This window comes from Oncorhynchus masou, unplaced genomic scaffold (genome assembly GCF_036934945.1).
Source record: "Oncorhynchus masou masou isolate Uvic2021 unplaced genomic scaffold, UVic_Omas_1.1 unplaced_scaffold_3466, whole genome shotgun sequence".
NCBI lineage: Eukaryota > Metazoa > Chordata > Actinopteri > Salmoniformes > Salmonidae > Oncorhynchus > Oncorhynchus masou.
In genome coordinates, this window is record NW_027009875.1 from 23,864 (window position 1) to 38,484 (window position 14,621).

At 41.3% G+C, this 14,621-nt stretch overlaps 1 pseudogene; it reads right to left on the minus strand.

Moving 5' to 3' along the window:
- Positions 1-12,537: 12,537 nt before the first annotated feature.
- LOC135534476 (5S ribosomal RNA) lies at positions 12,538-12,656 on the minus strand (annotated as a pseudogene).
- Between the last annotated feature and the right edge of the window lie 1,965 nt (positions 12,657-14,621).

The following is a 14,621-nucleotide window of genomic DNA, read 5'->3' on the forward strand; positions in this document are numbered from 1 at the left end:
GCATCGCTGGCATCAGTGTACAAAGCAGCCCTGCTCCTACATCGCTGGCATCAGTGTACAAAGCAGCCCTGCTCCTACATCGCTGGCATCAGTGTACAAAGCAGCCCTGCTCCTACATCGCTGGCATCAGTGTACAAAGCAGCCCTGCTCCTACATCGCTGGCATCAGTGTACAAAGCAGCCCTGCTCCTACATCGCTGGCATCAGTGTACAAAGCAGCCCTGCTCCTATATCGCTGGCATCAGTGTACAAAGCAGCCCTGCTCCTACATCGCTGGCATCAGTGTACAAAGCAGCCCTGCTCCTACATCGCTGGCATCAGTGTACAAAGCAGCCCTGCTCCTACATCGCTGGCATCAGTGTACAAAGCAGCCCTGCTCCTATATCGCTGGCATCAGTGTACAAAGCAGCCCCTGCTCCTACATCGCTGGCATCAGTGTACAAAGCAGCCCTGCTCCTACATCGTTGGCATCAGTGTACAAAGCAGCCCTGCTCCTACATCCTGGCATCCAGTGTACAAAGCAGCCCTGCTCCTACATCGCTGGCATCAGTGTACAAAGCAGCCCCTGCTCCTACATCGTTGGCATCAGTGTACAAAGCAGCCCTGCTCCTACATCGCTGGCATCAGTGTACAAAGCAGCCCTGCTCCTACATCGCTGGCATCAGTGTACAAAGCAGCCCCTGCTCCTACATCGCTGGCATCAGTGTACAAAGCAGCCCTGCTCCTACATCGCTGGCATCAGTGGACAAAGCAGCCCCTGCTCCTACATCGCTGGCATCAGTGTACAAAGCAGCCCTGCTCCTACATCGCTGGCATCAGTGGACAAAGCAGCCCTGCTCCTACATCACTGGCATCCAAGTACAAAGCAAATGGACGACGGAAATCCGGAGCAGCACCGGTGCAGAGACACAAAGGGTTCCAGCAAACCGAAAGGGAGATGAAGAGGAAGTCCCAGAGGAAAAGGTAGATATTCTAAAAGCAGTGCAACAATGTTGCCTTTTTCCTCCACAGCCAAAAATACATCAAGGTTTTCCAGAACCTCTGAGTTGCTCAGCTGACCAACAGGTTCAGGGTCTATTCGGCTTTCCTTACACTCTCAAATGAGTACTGGGCTTTCCTTATACTCTCAAATGAGTACTGGGCTTTCCTTACACTCTCAAATGAGTACTGGGCTTTCCTTACACTCTCAAATGAGTACTGGGCTTTCCTTACACTCTCAAATGAGTACTGGGCTTTCCTTACACTCTCAAATGAGTACTGGGCTTTCCTCATACTCTCAAATGAGTACTGGGCTTTCCTTACACTCTAAAATGAGTACTGGGCTTTCCTTACACTCTCAAATGAGTACTGGGCTTTCCTTACCCTCTCAAATGAGTACTGGGCTTTCCTTACACTCTCAAATGAGTACTGGGCTTTCCTTACACTCTCAAATGAGTACTGGGCTTTCCTTACACTCTCAAATGAGTACTGGGCTTTCCTTACACTCTCAAATGAGTACTGGGCTTTCCTTATACTCTCAAATGAGTACTGGGCTTTCCTTATACTCTCAAATGAGTACTGGGCTTTCCTTACACTCTCAAATGAGTACTGGGCTTTCCTTACACTCTCAAATGAGTACTGGGCTTTCCTTACACTCTCAAATGAGTACTGGGCTTTCCTTACACTCTCAAATGAGTACTGGGCTTTCCTTACACTCTCAAATGAGTACTGGGCTTTCCTTATACTCTCAAATGAGTACTGGGCTTTCCTTATACTCTCAAATGAGTACTGGGCTTTCCTTACACTCTCAAATGAGTACTGGGCTTTCCTTACACTCTCAAATGAGTACTGGGCTTTCCTTATACTCTCAAATGAGTGCTGGGCTTTCCTTACACTCTCAAATGAGTACTGGGCTTTCCTTATACTCTCAAATGAGTACTGGGCTTTCCTTACACTCTCAAATGAGTACTGGGCTTTCCTTATACTCTCAAATGAGTGCTGGGCTTTCCTAGTGTTCTCAAGGAAGACTATAGTCAATGGTGACGGTAGTGGTCAGAAGCAGAAGATCACTACTGGTTTCCACCAATTTGTCCACCCGATCATAGCGAGTGAAGTGAAGGGTTCAACGTGTTGACATGACACAGACAGATTGTTTTTCTGCGCTCTGGTGTGGCAATGACTAAATCCAGATTGCCCATTTTTTTCATTATAGGTAAGGGCCAGAAAAACGCGTTTGCAACGATGACGCCAGACGGAACAACAAAACCAGGACTTGGTCCCCCACACCAAAAGTGCAGCTTTCGGACCTCATACCGAACTTTAATTTTCATTTGCGCCAGTTCACCAGATTCTCACTGGCCAACTCACAGGTGTGGTGCAATCTGTATAAAAAAAAACACTAAGGTGCTCCAAACAGATTTGTTTTCGTTGTTCAAGGTATTGTCCTGCAACAACTCTCTCTCAGCCAAAGGACCTCTGACATGATGTCCAAACATTTCAGAGTAAAACCGAGAGATTCCTGAACAACCCACCTGTTATGTACTTGAGTGAAGACCCAAAAGCGGTTTTAACAGAAAACAGAGTTCTTTTAATGAAAAACAGGAATGGCATAGATCCTCTTCAGACGTTGTCAATGGAACAAAAGATAGTTAGTAGAGTGCAGGATGCACCTGCCAGGCAGACTCCGACAGGATAGGACAAGGTGGAAGCAAACGAGACGATAACTTGCATCTGACATGAAAAACACAAACAAGAATCTGACACCGAAAGTAGCAGGAACAGAGAGAGAAATAGAGACCTAATCAGAGGGAAAAGAGGGAACAGGTGGGGAAAGGGTGAATGAGCTAGTTAGGGGAGATGTGGAACAGCTGGAGAAGGGGAGAAAGAGAAGGTAACCTAATAAGACCAGCAGAGAGAGACAGAGTGAAGAGAAAGGACAGGAACAGACATAATAAGACATGACACCACCGCTCTGCAAACAGCGCAAGAGGAACCCCTTCATTCCAGTCTTACTCAAACTCAAAGCAGTGAGCTCTCAACGTAGACTTCAAAGTCTGATGAAATCTCTCAAAAGCACCTTGAGACTTTGAGTGGTAGGCACTAGAGGGGAAATGGGTAACACTGTAACAGAAATTCAGACTTCAGCAGAAGGAAAGGGAAAGAGAACGTGCATGCCTTTGACCTGAAATTCAAAACTTGGTCTGATTGCACTACCTAAAGATTGAACATAATTTCACCAGGACCTTAAATATACTGGGAGCCATGATTTTCCTCAGTGCAATGGCCTCAGGCAAACAAGTGGCAGCCACATGACAAACTGGTTAAAAATCTTTGCTTTGGGCAAAGGACCAACACAGTCCAACAGAACCTTGCTGAAAGGTTAGTCAAAAGCAGGAAATAGGCCGCAAAGTGACAATCGATACAGGTTGGTTCGTTTTACCCTTCAGGTTGCAAACGTGACAGGATTTACAGTGAAACACAACATCCTGTTTCAGAACAGGCCGGAAGAAGTTACACAGGATATGGTCATACGTCCAATATCTCAGCATCTCTTGTCGAAATGTAACTGTAATTACAAACTCCCTCACCTTTGGTGTTTCGAAAGGAGAGGTCAACTCAGGGGACTGAAACAGGATCACACATAAACGCCTCAGATGGATCGAACATCGTGGATCACTGACATCCTCCTCAACACTAGACTTTCTCCCTGCAACTTTCTTAGACAGAGCACTTGTAACTGGGAACTGGGAACACTCTAGGGTACATTTCTGATAACCCATCAGTTTCCTCTACTCTGGATTCCTTACAAATGACAGGATTTGGCATGACCTTCCCTCCAGCCAAATAATTTCCCAAACTGAATGGCACCCCCTTCACTGGTCGACTAGGGGGTGTGGATAACTACTGGATGCTTTGTTTGAGAAGGTTGTTTTAGGCAACACCTTCACGAAGGCAATTCTTGAACTGCCCGAGTGTCTTTAAATCCTCTAGTTCTTTAATACCTCTTGAGTAAACCACCAATCAAAATCAGGTCATAAACCACCAATCAAAAGAAGGATATCAGCTTCACAGCTTTACTGTCATAAACCACCAATCAAAAGAAGGATATCAGCTTCACAGCTTTACTGTCATAATCTGAACTCTGGTCAAGAGATAAAGTGGTGTACATTTCCTGAGCTTTTCCCACAAGAACACTTTGGAGGAACAGTGAACAAATATTTTGTGGCCTTTTTAGGGATGTGGAAATCCACTCAAACAGAGTAAAATATACGTCCATCTCCTTTTCGTTGAAAGGCGGTACAAGCCGGCTGTTCCAACCGAGATCAAACTCTGTTGAGGGTGCAGGATGGCCTGACTGGATTCAGAGTACTTCCAGATATATCTCCCTTCGTCGTGCTTCCAGCTGCATCTCTTTTAATTGAATGGCATGCACACATTGGGGCGGCAGGGTAGCCTAGTGGTTAGAGTGTTGGACTAGTAACCGAAACGTGTTGGACTAGTAACCGAAAGGTTGCAAGTTCAAATCCCTGACCTGACAAGGTACAAATATGTTGTTCTGCCCCTGAACAGGCAGTTAAAAACCTCTTATGGATGGGGGAGACGCTAGCGTCTCAACTGGCCAATTGCCAGGGGAAATGCAGAGCGCCAGATTCAAATAAAATGCTATAAAATTCAAACTTTCGTTAAATCACACATGTAAGATACTCAATTAAAGCTACACTCGTTGTGAATCCAGCCAATATGTCAGATTATAAAAATGCTTTTTGGCAAAAGCGTAAGAAGCTGTTATTTGATAGCCTGCACCCATCTGCACCAGCAGTAAACAAAGGAGCTAGCGTAGCAGGCGCTACACAAAACGCTGAAATAAAATATAGAATATGCATTACCTTTGATGAGCTTCTTTTGTTGGCACTCCAATATGTCCGATAAACATCACAATTGGTCCTTTAGTTCAATTAATTCCGTCCATATATATCGAAAATATCGATTTACAAAGCCCGTTTGATCCAGAAAAAAACAGCTTACAAAACCACGTCACTACAAAATATTTCAAAAGTTGCCTATAAACTTTGCCAAAATACTTCAAACTACTTTTGTAATACAACATTACGTATTTTTAAACGTTAATAATCTATCAAATTGTAGACGGGGCAATCTGTATTCAATACATGAACGAAAAGAAAACAGCTCTGCTCTTCACGATACGTAAACATTATTAAAGTGGCATTAGTTAAAGTGACTAGTGATATCATTATTAAATCCATTTATTGAAGTCGCCAGTGATTTCAGTCTGTATGTTGGCAGCAGTCTCTCTGTGTTAGTGATAGCTGTTAAAACGTCTTATGGCTGCTGGGGCAGTATTGAATAGCTTGGTTGAAAGGTGCCCAGAGGTGCCCAGAGTAAACGGCCTGCTCCTCAGTCCCAGTTGCTAATATATGCATAGTATTTTTAGTATTGGATAGAAAACACTCTGAAGTTTATAAAACTGTTTGAATGATGACTGTGAGTATAACAGAACTGGGAAATCTGAGGTTGGTCAATTTTCAACCCAGCCCTTATTGAATACACAGTGGGATATGGATCAAGTTGCAATTCCTAGGGCTTCCACTAGATGTCAACCGTCTATAGAAAATTGAATGAGGCTTCTACTATGTTGTGGGACTGAATAAAAGGGGAATGAGTCAGGCTACTAGCAGAGAGCCATTTCCCGGTCACGCGCATACCACATGATATTTTCCTGCGTTCCGTTCCTCCTCAAGACACAAAGTAATTCTCCGGTTGGAACTTTATTGAAGATGTATGATAAAAACTTCCTAATGATTGATTCTGTACTTAGTTTGAAATTTTAGTTTCTTCGACCTGTAATATAACTTTTTGAAGTTTTTGTCCGAAGAAATGGTCGACCAGCACCAGCGTTTGGATAGGTGTACCAAACGCGCTAACAAAAGTAGCTAATTGGACAGAAATAATGGACATTAATGGTCGACCAGCACCAGCGTTTGGATAGGTGTACCAAACGCGCTAACAAAAGTAGCTAATTGGACAGAAATAATGGACATTAATGGTCGACCAGCACCAGCGTTTGGATAGGTGTACCAAACGCGCTAACAAAAGTAGCTAATTGGACAGAAATAATGGACATTAATGGTCGACCAGCACCAGTGTTAGGATAGGTGTACCAAACGCGCTAACAAAAGTAGCTAATTGGACAGAAATAATGGACATTAATGGTCGACCAGCACCAGCGTTTGGATAGGTGTACCAAACTAACAAAAGTAGCTAATTGGACAGAAATAATGGACATTAATGGTCGACCAGCACCAGCAAAAGCTAACAAAAGTAGCTAATTGGACAGAAATAATGGACATTAATGGTCGACCAGCACTAGCGTTTGGATAGGTGTACCAAACGCGCTAACAAAAGTAGCTAATTGGACAGAAATAATGGACATTATCGAACAAATCAAGCATTTATTGTAGACCTGGGATTCCTGGGAGTGCATTCTGATGAAGATCATCAAAGGTAAGGGAACATTTATCATGTAATTTCTGGTTTATGTTGACTCCAAAATTATTGCATGCTTTGCTTTTTCCGTAATGTTTTTTTGAAATCTGACACAGCAGTTGCATTAAGGAGAGGTATATCTATAATTCCATGTGTGTAACTTGTATTATGATCTTCATTTATGAGGAGTATTTAAGTTGAATCGATGTGGGTATGCAAAATCATTAGGTGTTTTTGGAACTAGTGAACGTAACGCGCCAATGTAAACTCAGATTTTTTTATATGAACTTCATCAAACAAAACATACATGTATTGTGTAACATGAAGTCCTATGAGTGTCATCTGATGAAGATCATCAAAGGTTAGTGATTCATTTTACTGGAAAAATGGCTGTTTTTTCTGTGGCTTGGTGGTGACCTAACATAATCGTTTGTGGTGTTTTCGCTGAAAATCTTATTTGAAATCAGACACTGTGGTGGGATTAACAACAAGATTACCTTTAAAAAGGTATAAGATACCTGTATGTTTGAGGAATTTTAATTATGAGATTTCTGTTGTTCTGAATTTGGCGCCCTTCACTTTCACTGGCTGTTGGCATATCGATCCCGTTAACGGGATTGCAGCCATAAGAAGTTTTAAACAGTCTGATGGCCTTGAGAAAAAAACAGTTTTTCATTTTCTCGGTCCCAGCTTTGATGCACCTGTACTGAACTTGCCTTCTGGATGACAGCTGGGTCTTTTAGGCCTTCCTGTGCTGTCCTGGAGGGCAGGTACTTTGCCCCAGGTGATGCGTTAGGCGGTGCAGTTGCCGTACCAGGAGGTGATACAGCCCGACAGGATGCTCTCGATTGTGCATCTGTAGAAGTTTGTGAGAGATTTAGATGACAAGAAAAATGTCTTCAGCCTCCTGAGGTTGAAGAGGCGCTGTTGCTCCTTCTTCACTATGCTGTCTGTGTGGGTGGACCATTTCAGTTTGTCTGTGATGTGTACGCTGAGGAACTTAAAACTTTCCACCTTCTCCACTACTGTCCAGTCAATGTGGACCGGGGGTGCTCCCTCTGCTGTTTCCTGAAGTCCATGATCATCTCCTTTTGTTTTGTTGACGTTCACTGAGAGGTTATTTTCCTGACACCACACTCCAAGGGCCTTCAGTGTAGGCTGTCTCAAAGTTATTGGTAATAAAGCTGCAGTGTCGTCTGCAAACTTGATGATTGAGTTGAGGGCATAGCCATGCAGTCATGGGTGAACAGGGAGTACAGGAGAGGGTTGAGAACGCACCCTTGAGGGGCCCCAGTGTTGAGGATTAGCGGGGTGGAGATGTTGTTTCCTACCTTAACCACCTGGGGGTGAAGTGGGACTTCCCCACTTGGGGGAGGCCCATCAGGAAGTCCAGGACCCAGTTGCACAGGGTGGGGTCAAGACCCAGGGTCTCAAGCTTAATTAATGATGAGTTTGGAGGGTACTATGGCATTGAATGCTGAGCTGCAGTCAATGAACGGCATTCTTACGTAGGTATTCCTCTTGTCCAGATGGGAGAGGGCAGTGTGCAGTCTGACGGCGATTGCATCGTCTGTGGACCTATTGGAGCGGAAAGCAAATTGGAGTGGGTATCAGGTAGGGTGGAGGTGACTAGACTCTCAAAGCACTTCACGATGACAGAAGTGAGTACTACGGGGTGATAGTAATTTAGTTCAGTTACCTTAGCTTTCCTAGGAACAGGAACAATTGTGGTCATCTTGAAGAATGTGGGAACAGCAGACTAGGATAGGGATTGATTGAATATGTCCGTAAACACCAGCCAGCTGGTCTGCACATTCTCTGAGGACGCGGCTAGGGATGCCATCTGGGCCTGCAGCCTTGCGAGGGTTATCACTTAAATGTTTTACTCACGTCGGGCCTTGTCGGGGGCACTGTATTGTCCTCAAAGCGCGCAAAGAAGTTGTTTAATTTGTCTGGGAGCGAGACGTTGATGTCCACGACGGGGCTGGTTTTCCTTTTTTTTCCGTGATTGTCTGGAGACCCACATACGTCTCATGTTTGAGCCGTTGAATTGCGACTCTACTGTCACGACTTCTGCCAAGCATACTCCGTGAACTTTATTAAAAGACTCCATTTTACACTCTATTTGACTCTCCTGCGCCTGACTTCCCTGCCACCTATTACACCTATGCATGACATCTACTTTGTCTCTATACTGACACTTTGCTTCTTTGATTTCCTTGTGGAGGGAATAGATAATAATACTATAATACTAATACTATAATAATACTATAATACTAATACTATAACAATACTATAATACTAATACTATAATAATACTATAATACTAATACTATAATAATACTATAATACTAATACTATAATAATACTATAATACTGTTAGATAATAATACTATAATACTAATACTATAATAATACTATAATACTAATACTATAATAATACTATAATACTAATACTATAATAATACTATAATACTAATACTATAATAATACTATAATACTAATACTATAATAATACTATAATACTAATACTATAACAATACTATAATACTAATACTATAACAATACTATAATACTAATACTATAATAATACTATAATACTAATACTATAATAATACTATAATACTAATACTATAACAATACTATAATACTAATACTATAACAATACTATAATACTAATACTATAATAATACTATAATACTGTTAGATAATAATACTATAATACTAATACTATAACAATACTATAATACTAATACTATAATAATACTATAATACTAATACTATAATAATACTATAATACTAATACTATAATAATACTATAATACTGTTAGATAATAATACTATAATACTAATACTATAATAATACTATAATACTAATACTATAATAATACTATAATACTGTTTGTATTCAGTCATGTTTCCAGTCACCTTGCCATGATTAAATGCTATAATACTAATACTATAATAATACTATAATACTGTTTGTGGAGGGAATAGAACACTGTTTGTATTCAGTCATGTTTCCAGTCGCCTTGCCCTGATTAAATGCGATGGTTTGTGCTTTCAGTTATGCGCAAATGCTACCACAGTTTCTGGTTAGCGAAAGGTTTTAATAGTCACAGTGGGTACAACATATCCAATGCACTTCCTAATAAACTCACTCACCGAGTCAGAGTATACTTCCATGTTGTTGTCTGAGGCTACCAGGAACATATCCCAGTCCACGTGATCAAAGCAATCTTGAAGTGTGGATTCCGAACGTTCAGACCAGAATTGGATAGACCTAAGCACCTGTTTTAGTTTCTGCCTTTAGGTAGAATTTAGGTAACCTTGTTCTCAAATTAGCTTTGTTAAAATCCCCAGCTATAATAAATGCAACCTCAGGATATATGGTTTCCAGTTTACATAGAGTCCAGTGAAGTTCTTTTAGATTAGATGTGCTGCCCTATATACATAGACTTGAAATCTGTCACAGGTTAGATGTCATCTTGGAGTGTACTCCCTGAGGGTGCCAGTGGAGGGCATCCCTATGTTTTCTAGTGTCCAGGTGAGCCTGAATGGGCGTATTGGTTTAGTGGAGTCCTTGGTGGACTGGGCCAGTTGCTCAGGTCTCTTGTTTTGTGTAGTACTCTTGCTTTGTTTTTTTTTCTGTGAAGTCTTCAGTAAACATTCTGTATTTACCCTCACCTCTGCGTTATCACCTCTGCGTTACTGAGTTATTGTCACAAAATCACTGGCCACTTTAATAATGGAACAGGGGAACACATTAATAATGGAACACTGGAACACATTAATATTGGAACACTGGAACATATTAATAATGTTTACATATTTTGCATTACTCATCTCATATGCATATAGTGTATTCTATTCTACTGTATCTTAGTCTATGCATTACTCATCTCATATGCATATAGTGTATTCTATTCTACTGTATCTTGGTCTATGCTGCTCTGACATTGCTTGTCCATTATTTATATATTCTAAATTCCATTCCTTTACTTTGTATTTGTGTGTATTGCGTGTATTGTTGTGAAATTGTTAGATATTACTTGTTATATATTACTGCACTGTTGAAGCTAAAAACACAAGCATTTCCCTACACCCACAATAACATCTGCTAAACACGTGAACTCAGCAAAAAAAAAAATTTTTTTTACCCTACTCTTCCACCAAGGCACCTGCAAGTTCCCCGACATTTCTGGGGAGAATGGCCCTAGCCCTCACCCTCCAATCCAACACGTCCCAGACGTGCTCAATGGTATTGAGATCCGGGCTCTTCGCTGGCTATGGCAGAACACTGAAATTCCTGTCTAGCCAGAAATCACGTACAGAACGAGCAGTATAGCTGGTGGCATTGTTATGCTGGAGGGTCATGTCAGGATGAGCTTGCAGGAGGGGTACCACATGAGGGAGGAGGATGTCTTCCCTGTAACGAACAGCATTGAGATTGCCTGCAATGACAACAAGCTCAGTCCGATGGTGTTGTGACACATCGCCCCAGACCATGACGGACCCTCCACCTCCAAATCGATCCCGCTCCAGAGTACAGGCCTTGGTGTAACGCTCATTCCTTCGACGATAAATGCGAATCCAACCATCACCCCTGGTGAGACAAAACCGCGACTTGTCAGTGAAGAGCACTTTTTGCCAGTCCTGTCTGGTCCAGCGACGGTTGGTTTGTGTTCATAGGAGACGTCGTCGCTGGTGATGTCTGGTGAGGCCTTACAAAAGGATCTTCTTCTCTTCTTAATGTTTATTTTAAAACATACACTGAACACTACGAAATACAAAACAATAAACGTGAAATTAACGAAACAGTCCAGTGTGGCGACAAAACACTGACACGGAAGACAAACACCCACAAACCAAAAGTGAAACCCAGGCTACCGAAGTATGATTCTCAATCAGGGACAACAATTGACAGCTGCCTCTGATTGAGAACCATACTAGGCCGAACTCACAAACCAACATAGAAAAACAAACAAAGACTGCCAACCCCAACTCACGCCCTGACCATACTAAAACAAAGATAAAATAACAGAACTATGGTCAGAACGTGACACTACAAGCCCTCTGATGGAGGGATTGTGAATTCCTGGTGTTACTCAGGCAGTTATTGTTGCCATCCTGTACCTGTCCCGCAGGTGTGATGTTCGGATGTACCGATCCTGTGCAGGTGTTGTTACACGTGGTCTGCCACTGTGAGGACGATCAGCTGTCCGTTCTGTCTTCCTGTAGCGCTGTCTTAGGCGTCTCACAGTACGGACATTGAAATGTATTGCCCCGGCCACATCTGCAGTCCTCATGCCTCCTTGCAGCATACCTAAGGCACGCTCACGCAGATGAGCAGGGACCATGGCTTCTTTCTTTTGGTGTTTTTCAGAATCCGTAGAAAGGTCTCTTTAGTGTTTTCATAACTGTGACCTTAATTGCCTACCGTCTGCAAGCTGTTTGTGTCTTAACGACCGTTCCACAGGTGCATGTTCATTAATTGTTTATGGTTCATTGAACGAGCATGGAAAAGAGTGTTTAATCCCTTTACAATAAAGATCTGTGAAGTTATTTGGATTTGTACGAAATATCTTTGAAAGACAGGGTCCTGAAAAAGTGACGTTCCTTTTGTTGCTGAGATTATATGTGACCAACAAAATTTGATTTGATCTGTCAGCTCTCTTTGCAAAGACTGTGTAGACCCCTTTACCTGACTCAAGAGCTTCCACAGTAAACGCTGTTAGGATCATCTCTCAGTGACAGCTCCCGGTCCCATCCCAATCAAAAAACAAATGTTATTTTCTACTAAAATGTCCTATACTTTTCTACTCATTCCAACCTATTTTTAACTTCACTTCTGGTTATTCATGCATTTTTTTTATTGTTTAGAGCAGGGCTCTCCCAACCCTCTTCCTGGAGGTCTACTATCCTGTAGGTTTTCAGTCCAACCCTAATTCAGCTAGTTAAGGTCTTGTTGAGCAGCTAATAAGTAAAACCAGGTGTGGACTGAAAACCCCAGGACTCTAGATTTCCAGGAAGAGGGTTGACAGCCCTGGTTTAGAGCTTACAGCACCTGGCATTCCCAGGTGGTCTCCCATCCAAGTACTAACCAGCCCCAACCCTGCTCAGCCACCGAGATCAGACGAGATCAGGCATGTTCAGGGTGATATGGCCACAAGTGTATTTTTTACCCCATTTTCTCCCTGAATTACGACCTTGGCTCATCACTGCAACTCCCCAATGGGCTCATTCATGTATTTAATCGCTCACTCACTTGTTCATTAACCCTTCAGTATTGTGTAAGCGTATGTTTTTTGTGATGTGTGTGTGTGTGTGTCAGAGTGTGTACTTAGGTTCTGGAAAGCCCTGATGCTTTGGTTTCACCTGAGATGTACTTAGGTTCTGGAAAGCCCTGATGCTATGGTTTCACCTGAGATGTACTTAGGTTCTGGAAAGCCCTGATGCTATGGTTTCACCTGAGATGTACTAAGGTTCTGGAAAGCCCTGATGCTATGGTTTCACCTGAGGTGTACTTAGGTTCTGGACAGCCCTGATGCTATGGTTTCACCTGAGATGTACTTAGGTTCTGGAAAGCCCTGATGCTATGGTTTCACCTGAGATGTACTTAGGTTCTGGAAAGCCCTGATGCTATGGCTTCACCTGAGATGTACTTAGGTTCTGGAAAGCCCTGATGCTTTGGTTTCAACTGAGATGTACTTAGGTTCTCGAAAGCCCTGATGCTATGGTTTCACCTGAGATGTTATCAAGGAATGGAATTAATAATTTATAAATATTTGGACGAGCAATGTTGGAGCGGCAAGACTATATAGACTAAGATACAGTAGAATAGAATGGAATACAGTAGATACATATGAGATGAGTAATGCATAGACTAAGATACAGTAGAATAGAATACAGTAGAATAGGATAGAATACAGTATATACATATGAGATGAGTAATGCATAGACTAAGATACAGTAGAATAGAATACAGTAGAATAGGATAGAATACAGTAGATACATATGAGATGAGTAATGCATAGACTAAGATACAGTAGAATAGAATACAGTAGAATAGGATAGAATACAGTAGATACATATGAGATGAGTAATGCATAGACTAAGATACAGTAGAATAGAATACAGTAGAATAGGATAGAATACAGTATATACATATGAGATGAGTAATGCATAGACTAAGATACAGTAGAATAGAATACAGTAGAATAGGATAGAATACAGTAGATACATATGAGATGAGTAATGCATAGACTAAGATACAGTAGAATAGAATACAGTAGAATAGGATAGAATACAGTAGATACATATGAGATGAGTAATGCATAGACTAAGATACAGTAGAATAGAATACAGTAGAATAGGATAGAATACAGTATATACATATGAGATGAGTAATGCATAGACTAAGATACAGTAGAATAGAATACAGTAGAATAGGATAGAATACAGTAGATACATATGAGATGAGTAATGCATAGACTAAGATACAGTAGAATAGAATACAGTAGAATAGGATAGAATACAGTAGATACATATGAGATGAGTAATGCATAGACTAAGATACAGTAGAATAGAATACAGTAGAATAGGATAGAATACAGTAGATACATATGAGATGAGTAATGCATAGACTAAGATACAGTAGAATAGAATACAGTAGAATAGGATAGAATACAGTAGATACATATGAGATGAGTAATGCATAGACTAAGATACAGTAGAATAGAATACAGTAGAATAGAACAGAATACAGTAGATACATATGAGATGAGTAATGCATAGACTAAGATACAGTAGAATAGAATGGAATACAGTATATAGATATGAGATGAGTAATGCATAGACTAAGATACAGTAGAATAGAATACAGTAGAATAGGATAGAATACAGTAGATACATATGAGATGAGTAATGCATAGACTAAGATACAGTAGAATAGAATACAGTAGAATAGGATAGAATACAGTAGATACATATGAGATGAGTAATGCATAGACTAAGATACAGTAGAATAGAATACAGTAGAATAGAACAGAATACAGTATATACATATGAGATGAGTAACGAGACTAAGATATAGTAGAATAGAATACAGTAGAATAGGATAGAATACAGTAGATACAT